Source organism: Pogona vitticeps, chromosome 2 (genome assembly GCF_051106095.1).
Source record: "Pogona vitticeps strain Pit_001003342236 chromosome 2, PviZW2.1, whole genome shotgun sequence".
Classification (NCBI taxonomy): domain Eukaryota; kingdom Metazoa; phylum Chordata; class Lepidosauria; order Squamata; family Agamidae; genus Pogona; species Pogona vitticeps.
This window is the reverse complement of record NC_135784.1, coordinates 121,927,404-121,950,811: the sequence shown is the minus strand read 5'-3', so window position 1 is coordinate 121,950,811 and position 23,408 is coordinate 121,927,404. Positions and strand designations below refer to the sequence as shown.

The 23,408-nt window shown below is 41.7% G+C and overlaps 1 long non-coding RNA gene across 1 annotated transcript; it reads right to left on the bottom strand.

The window, feature by feature from the left end:
- Positions 1 to 2,181: 2,181 nt before the first annotated feature.
- LOC144586880 (uncharacterized) lies at positions 2,182 to 22,281 on the bottom strand. Its single transcript, XR_013541953.1, has 2 exons — positions 13,656 to 22,281; positions 2,182 to 13,572 (listed from the first exon to the last, which is right to left on the bottom strand). It is a non-coding gene; the product is annotated as an uncharacterized LOC144586880 (long non-coding RNA).
- Positions 22,282 to 23,408: the final 1,127 nt, after the last annotated feature.

The window sequence follows — 23,408 nt, the reverse complement described above, 5'->3', positions numbered from 1 at the left end:
ACAGCACTTCAAAACTTCAACGGGGATGTTGTCCTTTCCAGGTGCCTTGCCAGAGGCAAGGGAATCCAAGGCTGCTTTTATTTCTGCTAAAGTTGGTTCACTGTCCAGCTCTTCCAAGAGAGGCAGGCACTCAATGTTATTTAGTGCCTCTTCCGTTACTACATTCTCTTTAGAATATAGCTCAGAGTAGTGCTGCACCCAGCGTTCCATCTGCTGTGCTCGGTCCTGGATGATCACGCCTGTAGTAGACTTCAAGGGAGCAGATTTCTTCTGTATTGGACCTAAAGCCTGCTTGATACCGTCATACATTCCCTTGATGTTACCTGTGTCTGCTGCTATCTGTATCTGAGAGCAGAGCTGAAGCCAATAATCATTTGAACATCTCCTGGCAGTCTGTTGGACTTGGCTACGAGCAGCTCGAAGAGCCTGCAAGTTGTACTCACTAGGACAGGCTTTGTATGCTGCTAGAGCTCTCCTCTTATCCTCGATGGCTGGAATCAGCTTCTCCGAATGGGCTTCGAACCAGTCAGCCGTCTTTTTGGTCTTCTTGCCAAATGTGGACAAGGCAGTGTTATAAACAGCGTTCTTGAAGTGTTCCCATCGTTCAGGTGCATTTGCATGAGCCGGGCCTGGAAGGGTTTCCTGAAGTGCTTGGGCAAATTCCTCCACTTTTCTTTGATTGTGAATCTTGTTGATATCTATACGTGGCCTTCCTTCCTTTTTAGTGTGATACAATCTCTTTGTTTGCAGTTTTATTCTGCTACACACCAGGGAATGATCAGTATCACAATCAGCACTCTGATAACTGCGTGTGATCGTAATACTAGATAGGCTAGAACGTCTAGTGAGGATCAAATCAAGCTGATGCCAATGCTTCGATCTTGGATGTCTCCAGGAAACTTTGTGTTGAGGCTTTGTATTAAAGAACGTGTTGGTCACACAAAGACCATAATAACAGCAAAACTCCAGCAAGCGTTGGCCATTTTCATTCATCTTCCCAATGCCAAAACGGCCTAGACAGGTGGGCCAAGAGTTGTGATCAGCACCAACTCTAGTGTTAAAGTCTCCGAGAATGAACAGCGGCTCTCTCTCAGGGACTTTTTTGATAGCAGCTGCCAAATCATCATAGAATTTGTCTTTGACTTCTGTTGTGGATGACAGTGTTGGTGCATATGCACTGATGAGGGTGACCAATCCCGCTGATGACTGGAGCTGCAGAGACAGGATTCTTTCACTCCCCACAGTAGGTGGAACAATGGATCTCAGCAGAGTATTTCTGACCGCAAAACCAACACCATATTCCCTGGTCTCGTTCAATGGTTTTCCCTGCCAGAAGAATGAGAAGTTTTTTTCCTTGACAGATCCCATGTCTGGCAATCTCGTCTCTTGCAGGGCAACAATGTCCATCCGCAGTCTACTCAGTTCAATGTCGATAACAGCTGTCTTGCGCATGTCGTCTATTTCCTGCAGGTTGTCAGAAAAGCCAGGGGTCATTGTCCGAACATTCCAGGTTCCCAGCTTTAGGGCAGATGTTTTCTTCTGATTGTTGCACGGTGCAGGGTTATTGATCTGTTTTTCGGCTCTCCCACCATCAGAAGTAGCCCCTGGCATCATGCTCTATGCCAATCGAGCAAAACGTATAACCAGTAACTGCTAGTTCCTGTGTTATTTCGACACTGTATGCAAAGCTGGAGTGTCCTCTCCAGAGCACGAAGCCTGGGTAGAATAATATGGAGGATAGGCTGTTACCCAAGGAGCAAATCCCCCCTCTCCACGTCACTGAAATAGTCCAATGGAGAGGCAAGAGCCAATACAACTGGTTCCAGTGACTCACAGGCCTACTAACATGCTAATCACTAACTCTCAATCTATCAATCTCTCCATTTAACCCTCTCACACCTCACACACCCCTATATATATTCCAGCTCCTCCCCCTTCTGCACCACCCTCCATCCCCTCATTGGCTGATGTTCCACTGCCCAGCTGTGACGGACAGGTGAGAGCAGGGCTGTATGCTACAGCCTCCAATTTCATATCTTCTTCAGAGTCGTCATAACTTGGGGTCACTGGTGATTTCCGTGGAGCAGTACAAAAGCAACCGCAACATATGCAGTGAAATAGAATTGACTTCCTCGCTCTGGTTGTCTTGTTTGAGGAAAGGTCTTCCTGGGTCTTCTCTTCTTTCTTTTTCTGCGTTGATGGCAAGCTGTTTTCCTCTCTTGAAGACATGATGACTCTCCCTAAAGTCTCTGCTGGACCAGATATTTATAAAGTTGACAAAGTGACCAGGTATTGTTACCTGGTGTGGCGGTGCCATTCCGAAGGTTGCTAAGCCACATGGGTGTTGTAATCTACCTGCGCAAACCTTAGTCCTGTTCATGGAAGGCAATAGGGCTTCAGCTTTAATGAGAAACTGGAGAACAAACCTTTTCAAGGGACCCATCGGCGTAACTGGGCATCTGATCTTCCAGTTCTATGGTCAGATTTTGGCTCCAGCTGTCGTCCTCGATAGTTTTCAGGGACTCCTCAGAAACTATGGAGGACAGAATGACAGAAGCCAGACATTTGGATTACAGGGTCCTTGATGTCTGCTTGTAAGATGCCACGACCACAGTTTCCCCTGCCAAAATGCCTTTAAAATGCCCTTTGAAAATAAGTTTTTTAAGAAATTGAGAATATTACTTATCACAGGATCTGAAGTCAAAACAGGTAAGCACTCTCTTGATCTAGTCAGAAGCCAATGGGCTGTTGACCCGGAGAGCCCAAATAGACCAGTTTGGTCTCCTGGGTAAACACTGGTGAAGGGCTGTACTCTGCCACGTCCCCAGTCTTCTTCAACAAATGTCTGTAATCCTAAACGTTTGCTGATGAACGCATAGGACTTCATAGGTTCTTCTATTTTACCCATTGGGCCAATGGAGAAGAGATCAGACCCAGCACTACCTGGGCTGTCAAATATATCCCTGCCCCCCCCTCCAGCCAGTAACAGGTGAAAGATGAGCAAACCCTTACCTGCAGAAGCTTCTGCTCCCACTCCGGTTGGCTTCCAAAAGGCACTCCAAGGCTTAGGAAGGCCTCTGAATTGGTGTATGGCCTCATCTTTGGCCAAATCACTCCTGCAACCAGCGTAGTGTAAGTGTGTGTGCAAGGAGGGAAGCAGGACCTCCCAGGGGAAGTGTGACCCTAGTCATCTTCTGGGAATCTCAACTGGCATCTGCGCAATGCTTGCGCAAGGCTGAGGCGATGCCTTTATGCTCTGGAGGGGTTCCACCTGCAGATCTGGGTTAAACTAGGGGAAGGGAGGCTGCATGGAATGGAAGTCACATCCAGGGGAGAGGATATGCAACCCTTGTGTTTGACCTCCCTCCCTCCAGAAGTGGGAAGGAGAGAGGCATCTTGGCAACTGTCAAAGAGAGCGCACTCCCCAGAGGTGAAGGGGTCATGCACAGATCTCAGCAGTGTGGCTGGCTTGCCCAGGAGTCTTGTTGGGAGCTTCGACAGTCATCTGCTCCTCAGGTGCTTGCTAGCTGCCATGCTACCCTCAGGCACACTCAGGAGGGTATTTAACTAGTGGTAACCTATGGCAACCTGCATGCCTGTGATATCCCTTAGGGAAGGATAAAGGTCTCCTGATTCATTGGATCCTAAGGGGATGAGTCGCACTGAAAGCTGAGTTCTTCCATAACATTGCGGGAGAAGGATGAAGGAGAACAAAGCTTTAAAGGGGCAGAGAAGCTGAGGAAGAGCTCAGCTCTCCTAAGTAGAGTTGGTAAAGGGTTGGGTATTTGAAGGGGGGGGGGAGTCTGTTGCCAACGTACATCAGACAAGAATGCTGTGACGCTCAAACAGATATCGAAAATGAAGGCCACTTTCCCCCACTTCAGGTGCTGAAGAACCAGGGTCAATGCTTCCAAAACTTCAGCCACCACCATGGTGTTGTGTAGAAAGATCCTTTGTAATATTCAAAGAATTGCCTTCTTTTGTCCTTTCACCTGATCTGCTTTCCAAAGGAGAAGCCGGCCCAAGCTTCTCAGAGCCATGTGACGGACATCAGGATGCTGGTCTTCAGCTCTTTCCTTCAGAACTTGAATGAAGGTGCTCAGCTGTATGTATCCTTTGTACGGTGCTGAGCTGAATCACCTCAGTCAATTAACGTGGTTCCCATGAACTGCAGCTTCTCTGATTTTGTCTTCATCCAGAGAAGGACCTTCTGGATGAGGTGGTCATTGAGTAAGCCATTCTGCACCAAGCAGCTCGTCCAAGGCAGCTGGAGATATGCTAGGAGCAGGGCTGGCAAAGACTTTCACGCAGCCTTGGAAGTCATGGGTTCTCGGTTCTGCCGAGAAGGGTGTCAAGAAGCAGGTCCATGCCATGGGATGGAGCCCTTCAGTGCTGCATGAAACATGTGGGGGCTCTTCCCACCGGCAGATCTGCGTCATGCAGAACAGGCAAGGCATTAACCTTGCAGCGCCACCACGTCCCTTGCTTCTGATTGACATAAAAATGGCACAAGAAATAAATACATAATCTCCTACCTTTCCGGATTCATTCAAGTCCACAGATAAAGGCAATCCCATCTTCGACAGGGAGCTACCCTGTCCTATAGCAAGCAGCCTTTAGGTAAAGGATGGGAGGGAGAGATTTCCACATGCCCAAAATGACCCATCTTCACTGCCCCTTTCCCTGGGTAGAAGGAATGCCAGCAGAAACACTTTTCTGGCTAAGATCTGCTATAGAAGAGCCAGAAACGGGTACAAAGCAAGGGAAGAGGTGTTTAATGCAAACTGACACCTTGTCCAGAGACATAGTCACTATGCTGGCATAAAACCTGGTCAAGATGATAGGAGTGGTCCTAACTAATCTCCCCCTTTCCTAGGGCAGGAACACAGCCTCGGTTGCCCCAGTGTCAGCTCAGCTGGCTCTTGGCTGTTCTGGCTCGACAGAATTGGTAGTCCAGGCAGGATCATTTTAACGTAAAATAAAAACCTGCCGATGGCCCAGGACACTGCTCACATATTAAACTCAAGGAAACCTAGTTCTAAGAAGCATCAATGTTTTGGTTCTCGTCTTCATTTTAATCTTGATCTGCCAAACAAAAGGCACCAACTTTCTTCTCCTCTAGAGGGCAGAAGTGTAACAGTAAAGAGCCTTTGAATAGTCGCTTCCAACAATGTTAATTTGAAACAAGTAAGGATGGACTGGCAGGAAGCCTGTCAGCAGCCTTTTCAGAATAGATTACATAGGCCAGTGCTTCAAAATCATAAACTGTATAGCCTAGCTACAAGCCCCAGTGTTGCAGATGCCTGTTCCAAAAACATGGCTCCCTCCGTTTGTGGCGTACGAAGCAAAAGATTCCGCACAAATTAAGGGGAATGAACAAAACTGGAATGCTTCAGAAAATCCAGATAAAAATACACAGATATGTATGCTTTTGCAAGCAGAACTATAGTTGAAGGTTTTGCCACTGAGATCTTGGTATAAGTGAACAACTCGGACTTTGGAAACAGTATTTTCTGAAAGAGGATTACAGGATGCTTACAGAGAAATAGACATTGTTAGTAACCTAACAAAGGGTGGGCTCTGAAGACAGGCAGCAAGAGCGCTCTTCGTGTGTTTTGATGGCTTCATATGATAGGCAACACCTGGAACAGGAGATTTAAGATTCACCAGAAATTATGCTCACTGTCAAAATGATTAAAAAATTAATCTCTCTGCCTTTAACCCGGCTTATTATGGACAGTATAATTCACCACAAAGGAGTAGAATGCCAAAGGAATTATAGTGACTTTAAAGAAGGATGCCAAGAAACTGCAGCGAGTTCAGTGGAGGGCAGCAATGATGACCAAGGGGCTGAAAACCAAGCCCGATGAAGAAAGACTGAACAAAATGGTCATGTTTTTGCCTTGAGAAAAGAAGACTGAGGGGAGATAGGATAACACTTTTCAAATACGTGAAAAATTATCATACAGAGGAGGGATGGGATCTGTTCTTGATCATCCCAGAGTGAAGGACACGTAATAACGGGCTCAAGCTTCAAGAAGCCAGATTTAGGCTGAATATCAGAAAAAACTTTCTACGTACTGTATTAGAGAAGTACAACAATAGAACCAATTAGGAGGTGGTCAGCACTCCAATGCTGGAGGCATTCAAGAAAAACTGGACACCCATCTGTCAGATATGCTTTGATTTGGATCCCTGCATTGAGTAGAGGGTTGGACTCGGTGGCCTTATAGGCCTCTTCCAACTGCATGATTCTATGACTGTCAGAATTTGGCTAGATCCTTTTAATGTTGACTTGGAAAATAGGCCAGTAATGCAGTTTAGCAGCAGAGGGCATAACTGACTTAATCAAAGTGATGAATATTTTGTCTGTAATTAATTATTTATCTGAAATTTGCTGTTCACCACAGGGTTTCTGTGAAGAAAGTGTTCCTGACAATGAGAAAAGATATTAGACTGTGACTCCCATGAGCCCTCAGCATTAACTATATGCTGGCCATAGGCAATGTAGTCCAACAACATCCGGAGGGCCACAGTTGCCTGTCCCACCTATGCAAAGCATAAACGCCAATGGCTAGGGGTTCCCCTATTCCAGTTCTCTAATCCAGTTATTCTGATTTGCACAGAGACAAATTTGCACAACATGCACATTAAGCACATCATTTCAATCTTGGCATCACAGATAATGAGAGAAACAGTATAGTTTAATGGTCAGAGTGCTGACTTGGGAAATCCAAGTTCACATCCCAGCTTACTCACAAAACTAACACGAAAACAAATTTGTATCCACAAGTGTGCCTAACAGTTTGCCTCAGAGTCAATTAGTACTCTCACCCAGACCTATGATACAGATTTGTTTTCAGGATGAAATGGGGAGAGAGGAAACACATAAAGATGCTATGCACATTACTGACCTGTACTGGTGCATATGAACTCCTGTCTCATGGCTTATCTGAGTTGTGTGTAACTAGTTTCATTGTTTGTAAGCCATGAAATACCTGGGACAAAATGAGGAAGTAATTGGTTGCCAAAAACTGTCCCATGTCAGGAATATCATCTGGCTAGGAGATTTTTAGTAGTTAAAGACTTCCTCCTTTCATCCCAGGTCTCCTACAGCTCACATACAAGGAGACTGATTAGACATCCAGGAAAGAAGTAGGAAGTTTTTAATTACTGAAATTTTCCCTCTGCCAGTGACAGGTGTAAATTATACAACAGGATTTTGGTCAATAACATTTTGCCATGCACAGGAATGTCTAGCAATATTCTCACGAGATGGTTACTGTTTATTTTTAAGTTGGTTTTACTGATGGCACAACTTCTCTCAACAGATCAGTGAGAACACTACAAGAGTTCCCCACTCTCATCTGATTTGCAAGGGAGAAGTAGGGCAGATTACAGAAATAAGAGGGGAAACAGTCAGGGAAAGCTCTGGTTTCCCTGAGATATAAAGTTTGAAATTTTAATTATAATTAGAAAATATCCAAACTTACCTACCTTTACTTTTTATCACTACACTGGCTTGCTACATGGCTGGCTGGGTTTTGCCTGGACTTTAGGTATGACATCCATTGCCTGCTTAGCCCATCTGCTGGTCTGGATTCCAAACTTGTCCTACCCCAACAGGGTAAGTTTCTAGCTCTTATAGAACTGGTGTTACAAGGCAGAATATGTCATTTTGTTGCCCAACTGTTTTATAAGAAACAAGGCATCTGTTGTTATTAGCCAATGACTGAAGCCATCTGCAGTTTGACAGGATCTCACAGATGTGTAATTACAGTTCTGGGTCAATATTACATTGTGGAATGCTTGGTTCTAGATGGTTTGTAAACAGCTGATATGTATTTGCAGAGCTGCCTGCAGATGGTGGATATAAAGTAATGAAGCCAAAGGAATGAACACTGGCTGAGGGAGTTATAAGGGGGAAAGAAAAGAAAAGAACTTCTCCAAGCCCTGATCCTATGCATCTTACTACATGTCCTCCTCTGGCAGGGGTTTGGATTTGATGACCCTTGAAATCCCTTTTAGATCTACAATTATATAATTCTTTGGCCAGAGACCTACTGAGGATTTATGCCAGTGTAAATGTAATTGCGTAAATCATGACAGCCAACTGCCACTAATTAAAGAGTTGCTGCTTGCGTTCCTCATCATGCGCCAGTTGTGGAACTTGCTGCATGACAAGGAATGAAAGTGACAACTCATTAATCAGTAGCAATTGGCTGGCACAACTTAAACAATTGCACATATAATTGTAAATCTCCAATAGGATTCTGCCTTATCAATCTGTGGGTTGTCATAAGCTGGAAGTGACTTCATGGCAGATGATGATGATGATGATGACGACGCTGCTGCTGCTGCTGCTGCTGCTGCTGCTGCTGCTGCTGCTGCTGCTGCTGCTGCTGCTGCTGATGATGATGATGATAATAATAATAATAATAATAATAATAATAATAATAATAATAATAATAATAATAATAATAATAATAATAATAATAATAATAATAATAATAATAATAATAATAATAATAATAATAATAATAATAGCAATAGCCTCTGATTCTCAGTGTAAGTGCCAATCCAGTGTGGTGCTTCACATATTTTGCTTCCACTTCTTTATGGGGAAATAATTCTATCCCAAACCTCTTACCTCACCACTTGTTCTTTTGTTTCACTGATGTGGTCTACACGCAGTAGGGAGTGAGATTCATAACAGAGCTTTGATAATTTAATTTCTGGACTAGTATAAAGAATCCCTCAGTCAGAATAATCAGTAGCTGTGTTGGACTACAATTACTGAGATTCTGGGTGTTGTAAGTCAAGAAAGTAATGATGAAACGTTCTATGAAAGGTAGACACTTACTTTTCTTAAATGAAAACATGAAATCCAAGTCAATTGAGAGTCTGAACAAGCACCAGGTGGCATGCCTAAAAACTGAGTAAAAGCCAGTCATCTGGTCAATATGGCAACAACACATGAAGCTCACTGGCTGGTCTTGAGCCCATCACACTCCCTCTGCTTGACCTACCTCACAGAGTTGTCATGACAACAATGTGGGGAGGAGGACAGGCATATATGCCACTTTGACCTCACTGGAAGAAAAGCAAGATACAAACAAATAACAAATAAGTACATTTTATGATCTCATAGTACCCTAGGTAAGCAGTGCACACTGGTGAATGCTTGGGAACTGGAAGGAAATTTGTATGAATCTAGCCTTGATACATACTCTCTGCTTGGAACAAGTAACTACTGTTAGAACAGATTATGGAGAAACAGAATGTCTTCCCATACCCAATGGTGACACACAAGGCACCATTTTATCTTCTTGTACATAGAATATTATTACACTGACAGCTGGACTAGAATCAGATGAAGAAGGAGGGAACATTGGCGGAAGAAATATCAGTGATCTGAGATACCAAGATGACACAATCTTACTGGCAAAAAGCAACAATGCCTTAAAATGGTTTGTGATGAAGATGTGAAAGCAAGGCTGTAACTGAATATTACGACAAAAGCCCTGTCTGAATAAGGTTAATGTAACACTTAGTACTTTGAGAACTGTCAGCCCGGCCCAAACTCTGGCCATTTAGTGCAAACTGCACACTGGGGAAAGTTTAGAGAGGGGAAAGAAGGAGGGGGAAAAATCCCTTCTCTTCACAGCTTCTGAAATCCAATCCTTAGTTTTACAAGCCTTGGAAAGCATGTCCGTGATTCTGTTTCAGAATAGCTACAGCCCCCTGAACAGGAGCACTGTTGGTTGAGTTTGAAAATATGCTTGGGATTCTCAGGTAATTACAATTCATCACATGCCTCTCTTCTTGGGCTGGCTGATATGTAGGATGAAGAGGGCATAAACCTAGTAATGGGTTTTTGTTTTCCCCTCTCCAAATAGACACACATTCAGACCAAACACAGACACATTTTCCCTCCAGCTACTGTGGCTTGGGCTTTGTTTTAGCAGGAAGGAATGAACAGATACTGCAGACGATGCGGAACTCCCACACCCCTCTCCGCATCCAAAAAAACAATCATCTAGCGACACTGGGGAGCTTTTAGCTTAGTAATAAGATGCACTGCCAGTTGCCTCCAGGGTGCTGGTGCCAGCTCGGTCCCCAGGAGATGGATTAGGAGGATTTCATTATCATTTGGTGGCTTGAGTGCTTGGAGCAGAAGCTTGGAGAGATTACACACTGACCTCAAGGAAACAAAAGAGAACTTTCCAGCACGACCATTTTGTTTCTGGCACTCATGCCACTGCAGCACAGGAGAGAGATCCAGGAAGATGGATGTGTTGAGGAATGTTTTTTTCCAGAGAGAAAATGGAAGAGAAGCCGTATGGTGGGATCCCACCCCATTTCTTTCTGTCAAAAGATAATCTGAGAAGTTTAGTATTCAGAACAGTCTGTCCAGTTCCCTTGAGTGAATTTAAGGGGGAAAAAAAGAGAATAATTGAGGAGGCTGAGAGAAAACTGAGGTGCACGTAGCTTTGTGTCTATTAAGAGACCTGTTAATGAATATCATAATCTACCATGGAAGTTACTGATTGCTGCATGAAAGAACTAATGGAGACGGAAGTAAATGTCTGGTACCGGAAGAGATATCTGGTGCAAATGCGCAGATGAGCCAATATTGTATGTTGATGTATGTGCTGTAAAGGCATTTACTGGGAAGCTGCAATTGGTGGTGAATTTCTAACCAGCATATACATTGGCCAGAGTTTTAAAAACCTATACAGTGCCTGTCTTGATCTGTGCAGGAAAAACATCATGGGTAAAATGGCTCTAAATTCCATAAGAAATGGATAGGGTGCTGATTTAAAATAGAGCTATTTTTAAAGGTATGAAACAGGCTGTGTTTCATAAGTTAGATTTACAGGAGGCCTGTGGTGCTATGTTTCTCTCACACAAAAAAACCTCAGAGGTTCCTAATGAAATGGTGTAGCAAGATAGCTTAAGGCTGAGTTTTATAGGGGCTGTACAACCATTTCATCACTGATTATTCCCTCCCTCTGAAAATTTTACAGCTCTGAAGATTAAATTTAAAGTGCCTCAACTGTAAAAATGTGACAAGCGCAAAAGGGAGATCAAAGGGGAGAGTACAGATATGCTTACAAACAGGAGTCACTGCATTTTGTAAACACACTCTCTCTATTGCTTTCGGTTGAGTTTTCTTTCAGGTCAGGAATGGGGAACATAGTAGACCTGGTTTTGTCAGTTTACAGCAGAAGCTGGTTGTGCACCACCGGATATCACACCCACGCTCCCCACCTCCCAATGTCTGGAGAGCTTTCGAGCTTCTTATTGATGTGGCTGACATTTGCCTGTGTCTTTTGCCCATGATAGCTGGCAGTACATATATTTGTAAGGGAGAGTTTGAGATTGTTTATATGGAACACTGAAACCCAAGCACTTCCTGGCAGTCTAATAAGTGAAGTCCTAGAAAAACAACTTGTGAATTCTTTAAATGGCGCCACATCAGATGATGGGATGTGGCTGCAGAGAGAGATTCACAGCAAGAACTGGAAACCTATTCTTTGATGCTGTCTAAACAGTAACACATAGGAATGGGGAAGGTTAGGTTTTTTTTTTTTTTTGAGTATTACTCCCAGAATATACCATCCAGTATGGCCAGTTGATTTTAAAAGCAGTGGTGGTGGTGACTTCTTTTTCTCACCGTAACAACTACGCGTGCACTCTCTCACTCTCTGAGGCGAGATCAACCGTATGTTACCTATCTCAGTTAAGAGCCAGACCAGCCATTGTGTTGGAGGTAAGTACAGTCCCCGAAAAAAGAATTTTTTTGTAAAATTGAGAAGTTTTGTTACCAGCTGTGATTAAGGGTGGAAGAATGGGATGCTAAGAGTTCTCTTGTCCTGCTGATTTTCTGCTCAGAATGAGGCCTCCTATGAGCTGATGGGAAGAAAGCAGGCCTGCTGTACTTTCTCCCCTGCAGTGAGCAAAGCAGCTTGGGAACAGCAATTTTGAGCAGACAAATGAAAGAAGGGGAAAGGGTTAAGCGGCACCTGTTCTCTGCTGTGTTCCTATCCAAAGTGGCAGCTTCCCACTGTTCATGCATCTTCCTCGTATTGTCTAATTTGGTGTCCAGTTGGGTTCATCTTTTCATTCCTACTTTTTTTTGCAAAGCTCTGAATATTCTACTGTTTACTTGTATGAAATCTGCTCCAGCTCCTTATTCATTTTCATCAGGTTCACTCCAACCTGTCATAGCACAGAAATGATGAGAAAATGTGCACCTGCCAATTTCGATTTCAGAGCAGGATAGATACTCAAGACTGGTTTTGAAACTCAATAATTCTTATCAATAGGCATTTGAACACAAACACATTACAGTTATATTAATGTATGGATATTATATTCAGATTAACAAGCAGTGATGTTCTGCTCCCCTCCCCCTCACCCCTTTTGGGAATCAATTTATACTTCCTTCTTCCCAAATGTTTTCTGTATTTTTAAGGTTTCTACAGACATCCACTGTAACAGAGCAATTGTCAAAGATGCACAGCTTCATACATAGGACATGTGTCACAGCTAGAATTTGGACACATTCCTTCTTTGGGACTACAACAGCCCGAATACTCCAGGTAGCCTGGCTGGTGGGCATGCTGACGAGGGAGTCGACAGCTGAAATCTTGTGCCATTATGCAGCAGCAGAACATTTAGAGAGAAATTGCCATTTGTTAAGAAATTGGTGCAGCAATTATTTGTTGCACACTTAGTTGTGTGACTGAGTGTGCAACAGATAATGTCTATGTGGATTTCTTATGGCAATTTGTTTCTAAAAGTAATGCCATTTATGCAACTGTGCAACAGGATTTCAGCCTCTGGGTTGTAGTCCAAAAAATAAATTTTCCAGTCTGTGAGATTACTCAGTTCATGTAATTTTCGTCTTGTTCAACAAAGTGTGGCACATCTGTTTAATATCATTTCCCCAAAATGATTACTTTTGTGTAGTTGGCTTGGCACTCCCAAGCCAACTACACCAGAGCACAGGTTGCTGTCCTCTGAAGATGCCAGCCACAGAGACTGGCGAAACGTTAGGAAGAACAACCTTCAGAACATGGCCAAAGGGCCCGAAAAACCCAGAAAAACCAAAACGATTATTTTTTTTCTTTTTCTCTTCATATTAAAATTACCATCTTCCCCTTTTAAATAAAAGTTTCAGGGAAAAGCTAGTATAACACATAACTTCCCTCTGTTCACGGTCTGATCCCCATGCAACCTTTGTTCAGTACCAAACATTTTAATCACATCAATATTCTCAGTCAGTGAGGCAAGTCCTGTGCAAAGAATAATTTTATGTATGAGAACACCACATGATGCTACGTACGTATATGTCTCCGAATTGTATTCCAGGTAATATCCTTCACACGAATGAATGAGATTATTTCTTCCTTGGCCAACACATTTTTAATCTTGTCAGATGCTTACCATATTTCAGTTGATACAATGTAATTGTTGATTTATCTGGAAACAGGTCTGTTTGCTGTTTTGAATTTTGCAAGGTGTAGCTGGTCTGTTTACTTGTCTTGAAAGCATTCTAAACAGCTGAAGTGACTGTTAATGAATTAAACATTTTGCTTGAATCTTAAAAAATGCAGCATCAATGCTCTTGCTCAAGGAAATCACACCTTTGGCTTTTTCTCCTTCACCTTTGCAGGGCATCTCATTCTGCCACAACTTTATTTTCAATAAAGCTTCATATTTATTTTGAAACCAAGCTCTTGTCTACTTACGTATTGTTACCTTCCTGACAACTTCAGTCATATGATTCCATGTATCCCTGTTGCTATGGCACACGAGAGGGGAGCATGCTGTTGCCATCATGTTTGTATGTGCCTCCTTGGTAACTGCTTGTTCACTGCATTAGGGGCAGATACTTTGCTGTCTAAGATAGAAGAGTAAACAACACTTCTCACCACCGAAGTCAAATGACAGTTATTCAAACCCTGCCAGGTTATTTTTGGCACATGAAGCATGTGAACCCATCTTCCATCCAGTAAAACACAATAATAACAATCTGAGTATCTAATTGTTTGCTGCCCTTTATGACAGCCTGAATTTGCAGCCTCAGGCAGCCGTCTCACTCTGCCTCATGATAGGGCCAGCCCGGCTGCTACAAGAACAGAATGTTGGTCCAGACATGTCTCTCATCTGATCCAATATGCCTCCAATTCTACACTTAGGGGCCAAAGGAAACAAACTGTGATTCCCATTGATTTCGCTGGGAGATACAACAACTAACTTGATATAGATCAGCATCTTTGAGTATCTTCTGATTTCCTCTGCTCTAGTCAGTCTGGAACAGGTTAGAACATCTCTATGGGAATTACATTCAATTAGTTTGACACCCCTGCCAAGATATCCAGTGATGGGACAAAAATATCAGTAATTACAGCTTCTGTTATTTACCTCAAACCAGTTACAAGTTTGCAGTAAGTAAATTAGCAAAGACCTTGGAAGAACTGTTGATTATGGTGGCTGGGGATTTTGAGAGTTGAAGTCTAAAAAGTAACTTTTTCAAGCTTTTGGTTAGAGAGTTATTCAACAGCCAGCAACATCCTTCCCTGACTTCTTAAGGGGTCATGACTGTAGCGGACACCCTGCCTTCCCATATATGTAATGGAATTAGCCTGCACAAATGGGAGATGTTGGGAGGTGGAGCCAGAGAAACCAGAAGGGAGGGGTGAGTCAGATAAGAAAAAATTTAGTGAGTTAGTTCAGTCAGAGAGGGTCAGAGATGAGAGTCTGAAGTAGAAGATAGGGCTGGTTAATCAGAAAGAGAGGGCTAGTTAGGAAAAAAGGTAGAGTGGGTGGTTATGAAATTGCAAGCAAAAAGGACTATGTACTGAGGGAACTGTTGATGAATTGCTTATGTATACTCAGTACTGATAAACATCTGTTATTACTCATTCTGCTTCACTTCATTAAATAAGTTCTGTTTCTGTTCACAAGACAAGTGTTCTGACATTCATCATTTATATTGTGAATTGAAGTAATCCACTGGTGGCAGCGAGAAGAGAACGCGATGTACGCCTTTGTGAGGGAATAATAAACAGGGGGCACGTGGGTATTGCAACAAATTGGTGTCAGCTTGTGGGATATGTAGCATTAGCCCTTGGTTTGGTGAAACAAGCAGGGGCCATGAGGGTAAACATCACAATGACATAGTCCTAACTCTGAAATAGTGAATGACTGGGTCAATTGGTGCCTTTCTGCCCATGACATTTGCGATGACAGAGAGACTATTCTGGTTGATTTTCTAATAAATACATCTCAGGATTTTTTTAAATCAATCAATCAATCAATCAATGTTTATTTGCATTAGCCATATGCCATAGCAAAGTAAGTATAAAATCTACAAAGATACAGAATCAACACATCTGAGTCAAAATAACAGATAAATACATATGCATTGGATAACTATACCAACCAAAATTGGTCAGAAAAAACTATATAAGATTACTCCTTTACAACCATAATTGGCCTAATTTAATTGCTACTACTAAAAATTTGGCTATTTGTGCCATTACTTGTTTATCTTGGTCTGTAAAAAGAAAAGGTACATAGAATTCGGATGAAAGTCCTGGCTTCTTGATTAACAAAGGGAAAATTAACTCTTTGCACATTTCTCTGTAAAAAGAACAGAACAATAAAACATGGGCAAGCGTTTCAATACTATCACCTCAAAGACACATGCGGTGTTGTAATGGGGTTCCTTTAATACAACCCTCAAGTAGTGCTGAAGGTATAACGTTAAGTCTTGCACGTGAAAAGGCCCATCTGTATTTGGGAGTTGTCATCATACACAAATATTTTGCCATTATTTTTGGATGGCTTATCACTTAGTATTTGTACCAGGGACAGAATTTAGTAGTAACAGAACAATTATTTTGGTGTTCAGTATCATATAAATACTGTTCTAGTAGGTTTCTTGCTTTGCTATACCCAATAGTTAATAGGAAATAAGGTGACAGCCCTATAGTATGTATTTTAGACTTCACATCTTTCATCCACTCTCATGAGGATGCTCCACAACAAAGGAGAGCAGACTGGAAGGAACAAGTTTCAGTCTTAACCAAAAGTTAAATATCTTGAGCCAGGACTGTGTGTATACTGAGGAAAGGCTGCTTTCCATCCTCAAAAAGGCATTTGGCACACAGTTGAGTACAGCAAATATTTGTCTAAGAAATGTTGACCAATTTCTATTGATTTTAAGCTTGTATTAGCCCAAATTAGGTTCCCGTACAGTATCTGAGGGGGATGTGGTGGCGCTGCGGGTTAAACCGCAGAAGCCTCTGTGCTGTAAGGCCTGTAAATCTTCAGCTATAATATCGAATCCAAGTGACGGAATGAACGCCCGTTGCTTGTCCTAGCTCCTGCCAACCTAGTGGTTCGAAAACATGCAAATGCGAGTAGATAAATAGGGACCACCTTGGTGGGAAGGTAACAGCGTTCCATGTCTAAGTCACACTGGCCATGTGACCACGTAAGATTGTCTTCAGACAAACGCTGGCTCTATGGCTTGGAAACGGGGATGAGCACTGTCCCCTAGATTTGAACACGACTGGACAAAAATTGTCAAGGGGAACCTTTACCTTTACCTTTACAGCATCTGTGCTAACAACTTGGCTCTGTAGACATCCAACACTACTGGTATGAAATTGTGGCCATTCGTATAGAAAAACTATCTTTGAATTTTTATGGTGCATAAAGCTTTTTCCACAACATATTCTTGTTGAGTTGTCCATATTCCTGATGTCTGAAAAACCACACCTATATATTTAAAGGCTCTGACCTGTTCAATTGGTTGTCCATTCAAGGACCATTTGCAGAGTCTAAAGCATCTGGCAAATACCATTACTTTGGTCTTACTATAATTCACCTCTAGGTGTTCCTGCTGGCAATAGTTTGAGAATGCCCTTATTTGTCTTCTCAGACCAACTTTAGATTGGGATAGCAGCACTGCATCATCTGTGTATAGTAAGATTGAGAAAGATTTTGTTGCTAATTTGGGGGAATGGAATGCTGGAAAAGACAAATGCTCAAAATGTCATTCACATTTAGGTTGAATAAAATTGAAACTAAGACACAGCCTTGCTTGAATCCTTTTGTAGATCTTATAGGATCTGTAAGAAGCCCACTGCTGGAACAGCATACTCTTAGCCAGGTATTATTATAGAAACATTTAATTAGAAAGAGAAGTCTTTTATCTATAATTGTGGAATATAGTTTTTCCCACAGGCGTACATGAGGTATAGAGTCAAATGCAGCCTTCAGGTCAATAAATGCTGCATATAACGTGAACTTTTTCTTCTTAACATATTTATCGATCAGGTGAGCTAGTACAAAACAGTTATCTAGAGTGGATCGCCCTTGACTAAATCCTCCTTGCTCTACTGCCATGATATTTTCATCCTGGATCCAGTTGATTAATTCATTGCTGAGATGTTTGGCATAGAGCTTGTTTATTACACTCAATAAGCTGATTGGCCAGTAGTTGGCAGGATCATTTTAACTCCTTTTTTATATGTACAGTGGACCTTCTACTTACAGAATTAATCCGTATTGGAATGGTGGCTGCAGGTCAAAAAGTCTGTAGGTCGAGTCTCCATTGGCCCAAAATGCATTGAAAACCGATTAATCTGTAACCAATCGTTTTTGTTCTGTTTCTGTTCCATTTAGTTTTGTTTCTGGTCTGTAGGTCGATTCTCCGGCAGCAAGTCGAACCTAAATTTTGCAGCCAGAGAAGTCTGCAACTCGAAAAGTCTGTAAGTCCAGCCGTCTGCAAGTCAAGGGTCCACTGTATAGGGACTATTATAGATGTACTGCAACTTATAGGTAGTATGCCTGTTCGATCAATAAATGAGAACAGGGCTGCTAGCAAGGGTGCCCACCAGCTAATGTTAGATTTTATGAGTTCTGGAGACAAAAGATCCAATCCTGGTGTTTTGTTATTTTTCAATTGTTGTACAAGACTTTTCACCTCTTTTACTGAGACTAGTGGCCAATAGGGGAGATTGTCCATAACTGCTATTAGTTGGATGTCCTGGGGGTTAGAATCGGAGAATAATGCCTTGTAATGCTGGGTCCATTCCTTAGGGCCTATAATACACATTGGCGCCGAGTATCCGTTATTCATTAGACCTGTTATCGTGTGCCAGAAAAGACCAGTGTCTCTATCACTATTCTATCAAGATTTGCCAAGCTTTTATAATTGCTAGTTGTTTTTTCTTCTTATTTAATAATTTATACTTATAATAATTTATAACTGTTAAAGTCACAAACTGTTAAAGTCATATATATATGATATATAATTTATATATTTATTTATATTTATATATAATGCCTGAGCTTTACATACAGCCTATACATTAAGTATTAAGAGTTATGTATTAAGAGTATATACCGGTAGATACATATGCCTGAGCTATATATATATAGTACTGATATTATTTTTTGGAAACTCCTGAAAAACCATATATTGAAAGTTAGGAAAAGGAAGGAGAAGAAAGATGGGAGCCTATATTTCCATAAAATGTTTTTCACAATTCATCCCTAACCTATATATTTGTTGTTATGTGCCATCAAGTTAGAACTGACTTACAGTCACCCTAATAGGGTTTTCAAGGTAAGTGAGGTATTTAAGGAGTGTTTTACCAGTTTCACACTCCAAGTGTGTTTCCATAACAGAGGCAACACAGATTAAACCATGCCTCTCACATGAAACTTTGCTTTCTCGTAAGAATGACTACCATTCTTCCATTTAACAGCATGGCTACACTAGGATAAACACACTTGTATTTGAATTGGGTTTACAATGTTTTAAACGGATTTTAAAAAAAGTGACTACATGACACACATGGAAGGTCAGCTTTTTCCCATCTAGGAAGTATGTTTTTTGGTTCAAAAGCAAGATATTTTACTGGGCAGCAAGAGGGTTATTTATTTTAACACTTGTCAAATTGATTTTGTTTGAATCGTTTTGGCATATGAGAATACGTAAATTGTGCCTGTGGGGTTTGCCACTCCCACCACTCACTGGTGTGCCTTCTGTCTCACCAGGACCTGTTGCAAGTTTCCTCTCCTTCTCCACCAGACTTCTCTCTCTCTCTCTCTCTTTCTCTCTCTCTCTCTCTCTCTCTCTGTGTGTGTGTGTTTGTGTGTCCATCTGTCCCTAAGCCTGTGTCTTATCTATTTTATTCCATTTCTATTGTCAGTTTGAAATATATTTTCAAAAGATGGCAGCTAGCACCAGGGGGGAAAGTGCTCCCTCCTTCACAAGCTTAGAGCTTCTGGTGCTTAGTTGTCAATGTCTTCTCAATTTCTCTGTCTTTCCCTGTTGCCGGTGGCAGCTGCCTTGCTCCCCTCTGTTTGTGTGTGTGTGTGTGTGTGTCTTCCCTGAGCAGCTTCACTCAGAAGTTTTCAAGGAGTGAAGGCTGCTGTCACTTTAAGACTTTACTGAAAGAAGAGACTCCTGGCTTCCACAGGGCACAGGAAACCGCAGTTTTATTTATTTATTTTCCATTTATTTATTTATATCATGTCAGTTTGAAAGGCATAAACATTTTTTAAAAGAAATATTAAAAATAACATCACAGCAGCAATGGCGAGTGGACAGTGTGAGGGCAGGTGTAAAACAAAGCCTCAGTTGCAATCATTTAAAAGGTCCATGTCATAGCTTAAAAATGGATTAAAAGTTTTCCCAAGAGGACACACGCAGCAGTCAAAAAACAATGTGACTATTATGTGACTTTGAACCAATTTCAAAAACCTTTACCCATCTTCCAGTTTATTTTCATAGTGTAACCATGCCCTAAGACACACAAAGCACAAAAAAGACCCAACCCCCCCTCTCCCCTTTCCTCCTGTTTCAGTTTTAAATGACCATGCTTGCTGTCAGTATTCATCTTGGGTATTGTTTGCATGGGGGTATTTTTTTGTTCAGCTATTTCTCCGATCAAGAGTTTAAGCTGTCTGCAGTTGGACAAGTAAATACAAACAACAGAGGAGGAAGACAAACACACCGTTGAATTAATTATAGCTTTTAAATTACAGGTCTTTCTGTGAAAATAGTCTTGAGAGATCAACTGGGTTAATTATTGATGCTTCCTCCACTAAAGTAAAGTTGTGCCAATTAAGCTTCCATTCATATGACTGTACTGGTGCTCGGTTCTCCCCTTCTGTGCCCTGTACACATGCCATTGCTAGGGCTTCTTCCTACGCAGACCTTCTGGAGGATTCTAACAGCTGAATGGTGACCCAGTGCCTCTACAATTTGAGCAGCTCAGCCAAGACAGACTTTCTGCCTGCCCTGCTTTTTCACGGCATTAAACTGTCTCAGGCCATCACAGCCAGGGCTTTTTGAGTGCTTATTGTACAGAGCTAATACACCTTTCCTTTAAGATGCACTATTTCTTCTGGAGATACTGCATTTTTCTAGATGAGCAGCCTACGGCTGCTGAAGTGTTCACCCTCTGTGACCTGGGTGGCTATTCCTACAGCACCAAAAGGAACAACATGGAAGACAATTTTTTTTGCCAAAAAGGAAGGGTTTTTTTTTGCATTGATTTTCATTAGGCTAATTTAAACAAATATATGAATATACAGGGATAATTAGACACACTTATTATAAAGTAAGTAGGAATATAATACCAGAATGGGAAAAGCTGTCAGATGTAAAGCCAAAAAAATTGGATCTGAATGTTACTGAAGTATTCCTTGGATCAAAACATGGCAGACAAATCTGGGGAGAGCAAACCAGATTCCACAAGGTCTTGGGATTTATTTTATCTTTCTTCAAAGTTAAACATGCTGTATGGAGGGCTGAGAAGTTATTTGTCTCATGGAAGATTCCTTTCAATAGGGAGGAGAGATTATATTGAAGCTCAGTCCCTGAATTCTGGCTTACCATAAGCAAGACAGATCGCTGGTGCTCATGGCTCAATCAGTCCCTGACAAGTGGAAACAACTGGGTGAAACCAGATCTTCTGCCTGTTGACAGTGATGTTGACATCTAGCAGCCCCTCTTGTCTCACCTGTTACATGGCACAAAATTAAAACGACACTGAACTGTGTTGGTTGTTCAGATATCATGATAAGTCACAGGCGGAAGATCTAGGTTTTGTTTAGTTACTCCTGCTTGCAACTAGAGCAATGCAGCAGGATGCACCAGTAGACTGCTTCAGGTGTTAAGCCCAGTAATTCTGGTTTACTGTGATGTGTTAAATTTGTATGCGGGAAGTATTTCTAAGCATTGCAACAGAGAAAGATGACATTCTCCTGGGGTGCTCATTTTGACAGCATGCTCATGATGGGAGGAGTGGGTAGCCTGGCTCTAATACACAGAAGGAAACCCAGTATTTTTCACCCAAGAAATAGTAGATATTGGCATATGCTTACTTTATGCAGCATCTCTCATATTGTGGAGCTACACAAGTTTTGTTTTCTGTTGAATCGTCCAGAATTGTGGAAGGAGGCAGAATGTTGGTGTCTTACCTTGATTAAATGTTTGTTGCAATTTGGCATTCACTCCATTCAGATTCCTAATCTGTTATTTTTTTTCCAGAATCTTCATTGTTTCAGCTGCATGCCCCCATGCAAAGTTCAAAACAGGAAGAGTCTTTTGATATTGGGGCTGAATAAAAGCAATGTATGAGCATAAAATTATGTTCTAATTTAGACTCCTTCCTGTATTTTTTTTTTTTTGCTCCTGCAATATAGATTTTAATGCGGAAAATTTATCAACAACAATTATTGTATAATGATGACATTAAATGAAAAAAGCAAAAAGCAAACAAGTAACTGTGGTCTCTTATGGAGGAAACCTGCTGGGTATTGCTGAAATTCAAGACAGTAAGAAGGGGAGATTTGATAAATAGGTGCAACAGTTTGAACTGAAGCTGTCTCAGACTTGGGAACCTACTGCCTTTCAAAAATACTCTGATTTCAGAGCTCAAGTTTTCTAGGCTGACCAAGGAAAACCTTTTTGAATTGGACTGAAAAAATTCAAAACATTTGGAATCTAAATTGAGGGAATTTGCACCCACGAGGCAAGTTTATTTATCAATAGAAATCCTTTGATGACTTCAACAAGTAATGACTTATGCAAAGCACCACATATACAAATGCGTTAAGATGGGGACATTTCACCAGTTGATAGGAGGCAACCCTGGAAGCTGTAGCCTAAGACAAGCACATGGAGGGAGGGGGCTTTGCCTGTACGGAATAAAGACTTGCCTTGCCAATTGAGCTTCACTACCTGAAGGCTATGATGTCATGCCCTCTTTCTTCTAGGATGTTTCTCTGTTTTTAAAGGAGTCTCATGGTGCAGTGGTTGAATTGCAGTATTGCAGTCAAGACTCTGTTCACAACCTGACTTCGATCCCAATGGGCACAGGTAGCTAGCTCAAGGCAGACTTAGCCTTCCATCCTTCTGAGGTCAGTAAATAGAGTACCCAGCTTGCACGGGGGGGGGGGGGTTAATGTGTAGCCTGCATAATTAAATTCTAAACCACCCAGAGAGTTCTTTAAGTGTTATAGGGTGGTATATAAACAGCACACTTTGTTTTATGAATTACTGCTCTGTTAGGCCACACAGAGCCATCTGAGGTGGTGGGGGGGAAAGAATTAACTATAGCACAAGTATCCTATTACAATGGGAAATATTTGCACTCCATGCCTTTTGCTAGAAGGAGAAGAGACTGAGAGCAAAAACCAAAATTATATGAATCATCCATTAAATCCCATTTAAGAGTAAATTAAAATAAAACAGAGAATCAATAGGTTGGCATTTGGGGTGTCCCTTTCTTCTTAGAGAGATAATTGAATTACTCAGGGCCAAAATGTTCAGTTCTGTTAAGACAACAAGCAAGAGGATTTTCTGTCATGCTTGCCATTGGGCTGCATTTATTTGGAAACGAGTCATTTGCCCCCTTGTTTTGCAGCCTCTGCCACTTTCCTCCAGTACCTTGCTACTTTCTCTGACCTCAATTTCCCTGCCCTGTTTCCTATCATCTCATTTTAATTACAATCTAGAACCTTGACCCCCTCAAGTTCGCTTTGCAAATACAGTATGTGTGCTATACTGCCACGGTAAGCTATACTGTGAGGAAAGAGTAGTCGTAGAAGCCTATAGTTCAGACCCGTGTAAATTGGCAATGGAATGGAAATGATTCACCTGAGGGAAAGGAACATATTGCTTTGTATAGGATTAAATTCTTTGGCCTGTGTTTTGCAGCAGGTCATATAATGAAATTTGTCCCCTTTGGCTTCAAAATACATGACTCAATTAATCCAGTTACAAGATGTTCGCTTTTAAAAAATGGCAGGAACCACGGCCTTCCATATGTTCTGGAGCTGTCCTATTGCCCTTTCTTTCTGGT